Source organism: Tursiops truncatus, chromosome 2 (assembly GCF_011762595.2).
Source record: "Tursiops truncatus isolate mTurTru1 chromosome 2, mTurTru1.mat.Y, whole genome shotgun sequence".
NCBI lineage: Eukaryota > Metazoa > Chordata > Mammalia > Artiodactyla > Delphinidae > Tursiops > Tursiops truncatus.
In genome coordinates, this window is record NC_047035.1 from 144,201,602 (window position 1) to 144,213,761 (window position 12,160).

At 43.9% G+C, this 12,160-nt stretch overlaps 1 long non-coding RNA gene across 1 annotated transcript in view; it reads left to right on the top strand.

Moving 5' to 3' along the window:
* Positions 1 to 12,160, top strand: part of LOC109551806 (uncharacterized) — a 76,962-nt gene that overhangs the window by 37,447 nt on the left and 27,355 nt on the right. Inside the window, exon 3 of the long non-coding RNA XR_012330324.1 lies at positions 1,176 to 1,275. This is a non-coding gene — a long non-coding RNA (uncharacterized lncRNA). The remainder of the gene's footprint in view (positions 1 to 1,175; positions 1,276 to 12,160) is intronic.

The following is a 12,160-nucleotide window of genomic DNA, read 5'->3' on the forward strand; positions in this document are numbered from 1 at the left end:
CACACCCTCCCCAACACAGTGTGTTATCAAATTTTTTATAATTTTCTGATACAGTAAGTCTGAAAATTTTTTTTTTTTTTGCGGTACGCGGGCCTCTCACTGTTGTGGCCTCTCCCGTTGCGGAGCACAGGCTCCGGACTCGCAGGCTCAGCGGCCATGGCTCACGGGCCTAGCCGCTTCGCATCATGTGGGATCTTCCCGGACCAGGGCACGAACCCATGTTCCCTGCATCGGCAGGCGGACTCTCAACCACTGCGCCACCAGGGAAGCCCTAAGTCTGAAAAAAATTTTTAAGAAAAATATTATCCCACAGTCATATTGTTTATGGTTTCTGCAGCATACTTTAAAAGGCCTTCCTCTCTCTGAGTTTGCTCTTTTAAAAAAACTGCCCAATTTTTAAAGGTACATTTATAGGTTTTTTTTTCTTTAAATCTTTCATATAGAATTAATTGGGGGGAAGGTGTGAGGTAGGGACCCAGTTTTTCTTTCCAAATGGCTGTCCAGTTTTCCTAATATTTTTGCTCTCTGATCAGAAATGCCACCTATAAGATATAATAAATTCCCACATACTTTGGTGTTTATTTCTGAACCTTTTCTCCTTTTCCATTGTTCTGTCTCTCTCCTATGTTCCACATTAATTTCATTACTCAAACTTTACGTTTTGTTTTCATAGTTGGTTGGATGAATTGCCCCTCATTACTTATATTTTCTGAAGTTTTGGCTTTGAACAGTGGCAGACTCTTGGCATATTAACACCTTTCTGACTAGAGAAGTGTTGCCATTTGACTTTCCAACTGGTACTGTAATAGCATGACTACCTCAGTATACTTCTGTGAGCACTAAGTATTTTGGGGTTCTTAAAAGTTCCATTTCATATTTCAAAAGTGGTGAATACTTCATTTTTCCTGTGTTTATGGTATTGTGGTATTCCTTCTGTGAATCATCAGGTCAGGACTTTTGCCCATTTTTATATTATATGTCCACCTTTTTCTTAAACTTTTAAAAGATGGTCATATAGTAAGGTTATAAAAGGAAACTTAGAAAAATATTCTCATATATTCACAAACACAGTTCTTTTCCCTTTATTTTTTTTAAAGAGTTTTTTCAATGTGAACCTTTTTTTTTAAAGTCTTTATTGAATTGGTTATAATACTGCTTCTGTTTTATGTTTTTAGTTTTTTGGCCACGAGGCATGTGGGATCTTAGCTCCTCGACCAGGGATAGAACATGCACCCCCTTCACTGGAAGGTGAAGTCTTAACCACTGTACCGCCAGGTAAGTCCCTCTTTTCCCTTTAACGCAGGAGTTTGCAAACTGACCCGTGGGCCAAATCCAGCCTGCAACCTGTTTTTGTAAATAAAGTTTTATTAGAACGCAGCCATGCTCATTCATTCACATACTGTATGTCTATGGCTGCTTTCACACTACAGGGGCAGTACTGAGTACTGGGCAGTGACAGAGACCATCCGGCCTGTAAAGCCTAAAATATTTCCTATCTGGCCCTTTACAGAAAAAGTTTGCCAAGCTTCATTTTAAAGTATTATCTAAAGTTGTATTCGAATGTGTGTGTATTAAAACATTGTAACAATTGTTGAGAATCTATTTCAAGCTTTCTCTTTTCATTTTGTCAGGTAGAGTTTTAAAGTTTACTATTTAGTATTTGTTTTTATTATTTCAACAGCCGATCAATAATCTATCAAGAAGTAGTATCATTCACAAGTGGTTTAACCATTAATTGCTTATTTGACTACATGCTGCCTTATTCCTAACAGGATTAAGTCAGTTATTATCCTTCTGTTGTATAATGATGTTCTTATAAATAGCACCGAAATGAGCACCTTCATACATAAGTTTTTCATCTCTTTGAGAGACGTCCGTTGGAAAAAAAAATCCAGAAATAGTATTTGAAAAGCAGTCGACAGTAATCTGAAAGGTCATCAAAATGGTCATATCCTTTAACTCACTTATCATGTTTCTGGAAATGTTTTCCAGTTCAATAAGGCATAATGAGGCTTTTATTCTAGGAAATAGACATATATGAATGAGTCCAAAGTAGCTGGAGTAACAGAAACAGGCTCACAGACATAGAGAACAGACTTGTGGTTGCCAAAGCGGTGGGGTATAGGGAGGGATGGACTGGAAGTTTGGGGTTAGTAGATGCAAACTATTACATATAGCATGGATAAACAACAAGGTCCTACTGTATAGCACAGGGAACTATATCCACTATCCTGGATAAATCATAATGGAAAAGAATATTTTTAAATGTATATAAGTGTATAAATGAGTCACTTTGCTGTACAGCAGAAATTAACACAACATTGTAAATCAACTATACTTCAATAAAAAACAAAAAATACCTGGAGGAGATGGAGGGTAAGAGAAAGGATCTAGTACTCTTAAGGGCTTACCCTGTGCTAGGCGCTTTGTAAGAAATGTATACGTATCATGCAATTTAATCTTTACAAAGCCATTTGGAGTAGGTATTGTCATCCCCACTTTTCACCTAAGAAACCCAAGGATCAGAGAGTTGGACACAACACTGTAAATCAAATATACTTCAATAAAAAAAAATTGAGGGCTTCCCTGGTGGCACAGTGGTTAAGAATCCACCTGCCAATGCAGGGGACACGGGTTCGATCCCTGGTCCAGGAAGATCCCACGTGCGGCAGAGCAACTAAGCCCGCGTGCCACAACTACTGAGCCCACGTGCCTAGAGCACGTGCTCCGCAACAAGAGAAGCCCCCGCAATGAGAAGCCCACGCACCACAACGAAGAGTAGCCCCCGCTCTCCGCAACTAGAGAAAGTCCGCAACGAAGACCCAACGCAGCCAAAAATAAAAAATTAATTTAAAAAAAAAAGGATTAGAGAGTTTGGGAAACTTATCCATGCAAGTGGCAGGCCTGGGATTCAGATCTGCTTTACCTGTCTTCAAAGACCCATGTGCTTTTCACTACCATCCTTTAAGGTATGCATGAGTGTCTAAAGAAATATTGAGTGGACCCTTAGCAAATATTTCTGCCTGAATCTGAGTAGGTGCTGAGGAGACAGCAGAAGCAGACAGCGATGGTAGTGTGCTCCATCGGGCACCTTGGCTCAGGTCCACCCTCCCCCTCGTCCTCCCTTCCTCCCTTTCTTCCCCTGGAATTCCCTGAGCATCAGTCTGACTCCTTTCCCCTCCCTGCCCTCATCTCTCTCAGGTTCCTGGAGCGCCTGGGACCCCAAGTCCCTTCTCACTGTCCCCTCGTGCTGCACCCAAGCACCATGCCCGCTACAGGCTCTCCTTCCACCCCGCCTGATTATCTGCCACCCCACGGACATGCAGCCATGACCTTGGCATGTGGAGTTTCCACTGTGTCCATACCTAGGCTATTCAGGCAAAGCAGAGTGAGAATGGGGATGGGGAGGGCTTCCCTGGTGGTTCAGTGGTTAAAGAATCCACCTGCCAATGCAGGGGAAACGGGTTCGACCCCTGGTCTGGGAAGATCCCACATGCCGCGGAGCAACTAAGCCCGTGAGCCACAACTACTGAGCCTGCGCGTCTGGAGCCTGTGCTCCGCAACGGGAGAGGCCGCGACAGTGAGAGGCCTGTGCATCGCGATGAAGAGTGGCCCCCGCTCGCCGCCACTGGAGAAAGCCCTTGCACAGAAACGAAGACCCAACACAGCCAAAAATAAATATAAATAAATTAATTAATTTTAAAAAAAAGAATGGGGATGGGGAGAACATGAGAACTCTGGGTGACACTAGGGCCCTTGCACTTAACAAATGGGGTTGTCAGTGTGTGAGTGTGTATATGTGTGTGTGCACTTTAATGACTGTGAGTTACTGTAGGTGGTATGGCTCCATGTGTGTGGTTCAGTAAATATGAGTGCGGGCATCTGTGCAGACAAACACGTGCATGTATCTTTCTGCATGCATCTACATGCGTACCGGGGATGCCTTTTTACGAATGTTAGCATGTATAAGCATATCTGTATCCGTTGTCATGTAGGTGAGAATTAAGCTCTATGGAATGTCTTGTTTCTGAGAATAAAAAAATACTCTGCAAATATATATCTTGTTGCGGGGAGGGGTGGGGCTAAGTCTAGAAGCTAAGATTCTTGGGTATGACTGTTTCCCTAGAACAGGATGCCTCAACTTTGGCCTTACCGACCTTTTAGCCCGGGTGTTGTGGGAGCTATCCTGTGCATTGTAAGATGTTTAGCAGCATCCCTGATCTCTCCCCACTAGACGCCCGTGGCATGCCCATGCTGTGACAACAAATAATGTCTCCAGATTTTGCCAAGTATCCCGTGATACGCAAAATTGCGCCCAGAGAACCACTGTCCTGGACCAGTAGTTCTCGTCGCTGGCTGCACGTTCAGCTCGCCTGGGGAGCTCACAGATGCTCAGACTCCACCTCAGGTCACCCAAACCAGGATCCCTGGGAGCTGGGGCCTGAGCAGCAGGAATTTTAGAAGCTGCCTGGGACTTCTCTAATGTGATTCTAACATGCAGCCTTGGTGGAGGACACTTGCCTTAATCCAGTGGTTCTCACACTTGAGCATGCATCAGAATCACCCCGAGGCTTGTCAGAACACAGCCTGCCCGGCCCACCCTCAGAGTTCCCGATGCAGGTGGCATGGACAAGGCCAGAGAACCTGCATTTCTAACAAGTACCCCAGATGAGAACCACTACCCTAGAAAAGTGACATTCAGACTTTGGTGTACACAGGGACAACCTGGAGAGCTGATTGAAAATGTCCATGTCTGTGCCCAGATATTCTGACTCTATATATCCTGTGCAGGGCTCAGGAATTAACTTTTTAACCAGCAGTATCCAAGGTGATTCTGATGCAGGGGCTCTGGAAAACCACTTTGGGAAACTCTGCCACATGTCAGACAGAAGTTCAGTGGCAGTGGGAGGTACTGGACTTGGTCAGTGAGGCCCGTTTTCTGGAAGCAGGCTCAGTAAGGATGGGGGTAGGGTGGCTGAAGCTGGGCTAGGAGAACTATCTCAGCAGCAGGAGCACAGGGACCAGGGATCATCTCTCACTGATTTCTAAACAGGAGGGAAGGGCAACGGCCCAGGTCAAGAATGCAGCACCCGGCCCAAACCCCTCCTACTGAACTACCATATAACCCAGGAATCCCACTCCTGGGCATATACCCTGAGAAAACCATAATTCAAAAATATACATGCACCCCAGTGTTCATTGCAGCACTGTTTACAATAGGCAGGTCATGGAAGTAACCTAAATGTCCATCAACAGATGAATGGATAAAGAAGATGTGGCACATATATACAATGGAATATTACTCAGCCATAAAAAGGAATGAAACTGAGTTATTTGTAGTGAGGTGGATGGACCTAGAGACTGTCATACAGAGTGAATTAAGTCAGAAAGAGAAAAACAAATATCGTATATTAACGCATATATGTGGAATCTAGAAAAATGGTACAGATGAACGTATTTGCAAAGTAGAAATAGAGACATAGATGTAGAGAACAAACATGTGGACACCAAGTGGGGGAAGTTGGGGTGGGATGAATTGGGAGATTGGGATTAATGTATATATGCCACTGGGTATGAAATAGATAACAAGTGAGGACCTACTGTATAGCACGGGGAACTCTACTCAGTGCTCTGTGGTGACCTGGATGGAGGGAAATCCAAAAGGGAGGGGATATGTGTACATATATGGCTGGTTCACTTCACGGTGCAGCAGGAGCTAGACAACATTGTAAAGCAACTATACCCCAATTAAAAACAAACAAACAAAGAAGTGCTAAGAACTCTAAGAGAAGAACACCTATGGCTGCTGTCCTGCCCCTCAGACGCTGCCTAATCGATTGAGACCCTCATGACCTCACAGTTCCACCACGGGGGCCGTGCTCCGTGCCCAGGGCAGCTGACATGCCCTCTCCCTGCAAGGCTGCTGGGCCCCCTCACTCATCTTCAGAGGCCCTGCATGGCCTTCCCTGAGCCTCAACCACCCTGAGGAATTTTCTGGAATCTCCTCATATGCTCCCACTGCACTATTAGGGCATTTTTCTTCTGGAATGGCTTGGTTTCATTGTCTTTCTCCTCCACTAGACTGTGAACAGAGACCACCTCTGCTCCTCTCTGTGTCCCCAGGGCCCAGTAGAAGAGGGTCAGCTTGTGCCGACTGCTCTATATGACCTAAGGCAGCGTACACACTCACCCCCATCACCTTCACAAAAGACTGGCTGCACCTTGACCAGGAAAGCTCTAGCACTTCACCTGGAGCCCCGCACACTGTAGGTGTGACTCAGCAATTGAACGAATGGATGTCGTCCACTGATCTGTCACCCTCTTTCAGTTCTCATCAGAGTACTTACCACTGTGTGAACATGTTCATATTAATTAGCTGTATTATTTTCCTTTCCTTATCGGAATGTAAGCTCCAGGGTAGCAGGAATATTTCCTGCCTTGTTCTGAGCTCTGCTTGGCACCTGTGACAATAAGAATAGCAATTAGAGCAACCTATGGGGCATTGCCTCTTTGCGGTATGGCATGGATGAATGAATAAATGAGTGAATGAAATGACACATTAGAAAAGAGAGCATTCCTAATTAAAAACTATGCTGAGATAACATCTTTTACACATACTGATGAAAATACAAGAGTTGAATAATACAGGCTGCCAGCAGGGCTATGGAAAACAACTCTCACAGACTGTTGGTAGGGATGAAAAATGATACAGTATCTATGAGGGGAACTTGGCAATATCTAGCCAAACTGCATATGTGGTTGCCATTTGACCCAGCAAACGCATGTCTAAGAATCGATCAAAAAGATACACTGGCAAATGGAATAAATTACACATGCACGGGCTATTTATTGTAGCACTGTTTTTGCAATAGCAAAAAGGAAAGCTGAAACAACACAAATGTCCATCAATAGAGGACTGCTTGAATAAGTTACTGGTTGAATAAGTTACGCCATGGGGTTCGATGCCATTGTAGAAATGAATGAGGACAACCGGTGATTCCATTTCTAGGAATCTAGCCAATAGAAATCAAAGTATATGTTCATACAAAGATACATATGTGAATGTTCACAGCAGTGTTATCCGTAATAGCCCCAAACTGGAAGCAATCCGAATGCCCATTGACGGGTGAATGGATAAACAAAATGTGGTACAGTCGTACAGTGGAACACAATTAGACATTTAAAATGAACAAAGTGCTGACACGTTCTGCAGCATGAATGAAACTCAGAAACATTATGCTAAGTGGAAGAAGTTAGACATAAAAGACCATATGACCACATAAAATATTTAGAAAAAGCTGTTTTAAAGAAAAAAATAAAAAAGCAGACCAGTGGTTTCCTAGGGCTGGAGTTGTTAGGATTGACTACTGATAGGAACTTTTTGGGGTGATGGAAATGTTCTAAGATGCACCGGGCTACGCTTGCACAACTCTATAAATTTACTAAAATTATTGAATAATATACTTATAATGAGTAGATTTTATGCTATGTAAATGATACCTCAGTAAAACTGTTCAACCAAAATGGTTAAGGAAAGACTTCTGTGTTCTACCGTGGAGGGCTCTCCAGGCTACGGTGACAAATTTAAATTTAAGGAAAAAAAAAAAGCACAGGGCTTCCCTGGTGGCGCAGCGGTTGAGAGTCCGCCTGCCGATGCAGGGGACACGGGTTGGTGCCCCGGTCCGGGAAGATCCCACATGCCACGGAGCGGCTGGGCCCGTGAGCCATGGCCGCTGAGCCTGCGCGTCCGGAGCCTGTGCTCCGCAACGGGAGAGGTCACAACGGTGATAGGCCCGCGTACCGCAAAAAGAATTCAGCTCTCTTCTATTAAGAATCCAGTTGTCTTCTATTAACCAGACACTGGAGAGACTTGTAAAAAGTGTAAAACAATGCCACTCTTCTTACTAGTTTACGTATAGTTATTTTTCCTTAAAAAGCATGTCATTTATGTTAACATGTAATAAGTGTTATAATTTTTACATGAATTAATAAGTAAATATTTTAAAGTTTCTCAGTTTTAATATCTAATAGAAGTATCAAAAATTTAACTCACATAAACCAAAACTTTTGGGGGTCCTTCATATCTTTTGAAAGTGCAAGGGAGTCCTGAGACCAAAAAGTTTGAGAAACCCTGCTTTAAAATGATCTTGATACAGCACAGGGAACTAGACTCAATATTTTGTAATAACCTATAAGGGAAAAGAATCTTAAAAGTTTTATATATAAAACTGGATCACTATGCTGAACACCTGAAACTAACACGATATTGTAAATCAGCTCTATTTTGGGACTTCCCTGGCAGTCTAGTGGTTGAGACTCTGAGCTTCCAGTGCAGTGGGTGCAGGTTCCATCCCTGGTCCGGGAAACTAAGATCCCACATGCCGTGTGGAGCAGCCAAAAGAAAAAATCAACTGTACTCCAATAAATAAATAGTTTTTTAAAAAAAGAATGACAATAAAATAAAATGATATTGAACAAAACCAAACAAAAAGATGTTGAGGGGAAGGAGACTTACATGTATGACAGGAGTGAGTTGAAGTTGGGGACTGGATGCATGCAGATTCTTTTGTACTCTTCTCTCTCTTCTTAGTACGCTTCAAATTTCTGTAATTAATTAGGTTTTTAAAGAGAGCATTTCCCTCCCTGGGTTGTTGATAACTACACCTGCCCATGCTTTCCTGTGATTTCAGGGCCTGGGAGCCCAGCCAGAGGTAAGAAAATCCTCTGTAAGCAACACGGAGTTCCCACCCCTTTCCAAGGGCACCTAAGGACAGGGACCTGGAGGGTAAAGGAAAACAACGTCAGATCAAATGCTCTTACCTGGGGCCAAGACTCCCAGCTCATCGCAGGGGTATCTTTGATGGCCATGCCTAGTGGCCCCCGGGAAATCACAGTGGAAATTGGGAAGGGTCTGAGGTCACTTCTCTGCACCACTAGACATGTGCTGAGGACCACAGACTCCTCTCGGGGCTACAGTTGGACCAGATGATCTTTGAGAGCCCTTCCAGCTAAAGCACTCTGTGAAAAGCTATTCCTCTTGGTCCCATGAGTTTCCATGCATTTAGTAATTATAAGTGTTGATTGTCTCTCAGGCATCAGGGTCTGCCTCGTACAGGACAAGAATACAAAGCACAGTAGCATCTGTGATTTCAGTGACATCAGAAGACCCAGATGCCCCGGCCACCCTTCCATCGTTCTATTCCCAAAATTCAACTATTAATGGAACACTGCTTTGATTTCTTTCAAAATGACTCACTGACACTTTAACAGGGAGATGAGTCTGACCCTTCCCAAAGATAGAAACCAAAGGGGAGGGCTGTATTAGCAGAGAAGATATTTAATTTTATTTGAGACACATCGATTTGATGGCTCTAGGGGATGTCTTAATGGAAGTGTCCAGTTGGGTATATTGATCGGGAGCTCAGAAGAGCCGTCTGAGCTAAGAGGTAGAGATTTGAGAATGGACCGCATTTACAAAGTAGTGAAGATATGTTTGGGTTCAGTCAGAGTCTCAGAGAGGAGAAGAAGCAAGGAGGAAGGCTGAGGAAAAGCACATTCAAGGAGGGACGCTTACAAAGAGGACCAGCAAAGAATGAGCAGAGGGGAGGAGATGGGAGGGAGCCCAGGAAGCAGGAGAGTTTGTGGTCCAGGAAGACAAGGGAAAGAGGGAGGAGGAGGTAGTGCCAAAGGCAAGAGGCCCGGGAAGAATAAAGACAGAGGTGCCTAGTGGATCTGGTAGCAAGGAGGCCACTGGGAGCCCATTCCCAAGCAATCTGGGTGGGGCTGTGGGACAGCAACCAGACTGAGATCGAGAAAGGGGGATGGGGAAGAGAGATGATGGGTATAGACAGCCCATAGGAAGTTCGGCTGGCAAAGGAAGTTTGGCTGACATAGCATTCAGCAAGAGTTTTTGCTTATTTATTTAAAAAGGGAGAGACTTGAGCATGTTTTAAAAATCAACCCTTTAAAATTTTATTTTATTGATGTATAGTTGGTTTACAATGTTGTGTTAGTTTCTGGTGTACAGCAAAGTGATTCAGGTATACATATAGATTCTTTTTCAGATTCTTTTCCATTATAGGTTATTACAAGATGTTGAATATAGTTCCCTGTGCTATACAGTTAGTCCTTGTTGTTCATCTATTTTATGTACAGTAGTTTGTACCTGCTAATCCCAAACTTCCAGTTTATCCCTACCCTCCTTCCCGTGTGGTAACCGTAAGTCTGTTCTCTATGCCTGTGAGTCTGTTTCTGTTTTGTAAATAAGTTCATCTGTATCATATTTTAGATTCCACATATAAGTAATAGCATATGATATTTGTCTTTCTGTGTCTGGCTTACTTCACTTGGTGTGATAATCTCTAGGTCCATCCATGTTGCTGCAAATGGCATTATTTCATTCTTTTTTATGGCTGAATTGTATTTCATTGTATATATGTACCAAATCTTCTTTATCCATTCATCTGTCCATGGACGTTTAGGTTGCTTCCATGTCCTGGCTATTGTGAATAGTGCTGCTGTGAACACGGGGGTGCATGTATCTTTTTGGATTATGATTTTCTCCAGATATATGCCCAGGAGTGGGATTGCTGGGTCATACGGTAGTTCTATTTTTAGTTTTTTAAGGAACATCCGTACTGTTCTTGGTAGCGGCTCCACAAATTTACATTCCCACCAACAGTGTAGGAGGCTTCCCTTTTCTCCGCACCTTCTCCAGAATTTATTATTGAAATCAACATTTTAACTGATTGTATTGATTGGTGGAAAGGCGGCAACACAGAGGGAGAAGTTGAAGAGACAGCAAAGATGGTGGATAATCAGAGGCTAAGGGTGGGGTCCAGAGCCCCAAACTTGGAAGTGGCAGGAACACACAGCACCTTCACACACCATGAAAGCATGAGGCGTACCCTCCTGTGGACAGAGGGTACGACCGAGCAGTTCCAAGAAACATGAAAGACCAACAGAAAACTTCAACTTCAGGCAACAGTGAGATACTATTTTTCATCAACCAATTTGGCTGTTTACAGATAAAGAAACTGAGGCACAGAAAGGTTCCAATCAAGACGACACAGGCAGCACACAACAGAGCCAGGATTAGAACCCAAACCTGGCTCCAGAGTCTAAGCTCTCAGACACGATTTGACATCTTTTTTCTAAAAAGAATTACACGTTGCATAAATACGCATTTCTATACATACATGTGCATACACGTATGTGCATGTATAATACATACTCATGCAGAAAAGACTAGATACCGTAATATGAAGAGTGATTATCTCTGAGCAACTGGATTACAGCTGGTTCTTTTTCTTTGTTCTTTTCTGCATTTCTGAATCTACAGAGTGTCAATTACTTGTGTTCTAAGAAAAAATAAAAGTTATTTTTAAAAACCAGCCTGGGGAGGAGACTAGGATGACGACATAGATCAGACCCCCGTTGTTCAAGTCCAGCCTTCATGGATAACCTTGGCGGGAGGGAGGGAGGGCAAAGGGTGAATGGGTGAGCCGGTCTCTCAGCTACGCAGACAGAACCCACAGGTTGTCTCCTTCGTTTTCCTGAAAGTTCCAACTACTGCTTAAATGCTCTTGAATGCTCTGCAAAAGCCTGGACCATTTTTCCTGGGGATGGCTATCTCCTGTCTCAAGCAAAACTACTGTGACCTGAAGGGACCCTGACATAGGGTCTTCACCTCTTCAATCAGAAGTTCCCTCCGGTTTTCCCCACGACTCCCCAGAGGAGGAATCAAGATGCATTCCCTCCGGATATGCTCCTTTCCTCCATCAAGGGCATGTTTCTCAGGCTCTTTGCAGAACCAAGACCAGATCAAAAGCCTCCCCAGGGCTCAGGGCCCTGAGGTCAGGCTTCCAGGCCATGTGGCTCTCCATGACACCATGCAGGTGAGCAGTCTGTCCCAGCCTTGTGCTCCCAGGAACCACTCCTTCCCCTCCATGGCAGCTCTTCTCCAGAAAGACATCACTTCCTGCCAGCTGACCTCTCCCTGGCTGCAGGCGTCATAGAGCTTAACCATTTTATTTACTAGATTGTCGGTTTATTATAAAAGGATATAACTCGGAAACAGCCAGATGGAAGAGATGCAGAGGGCAAGGTACAGGGAAAGGGCGCAGAGCTCCCAGCACCTCCACACGCTCGCCAACCCAGA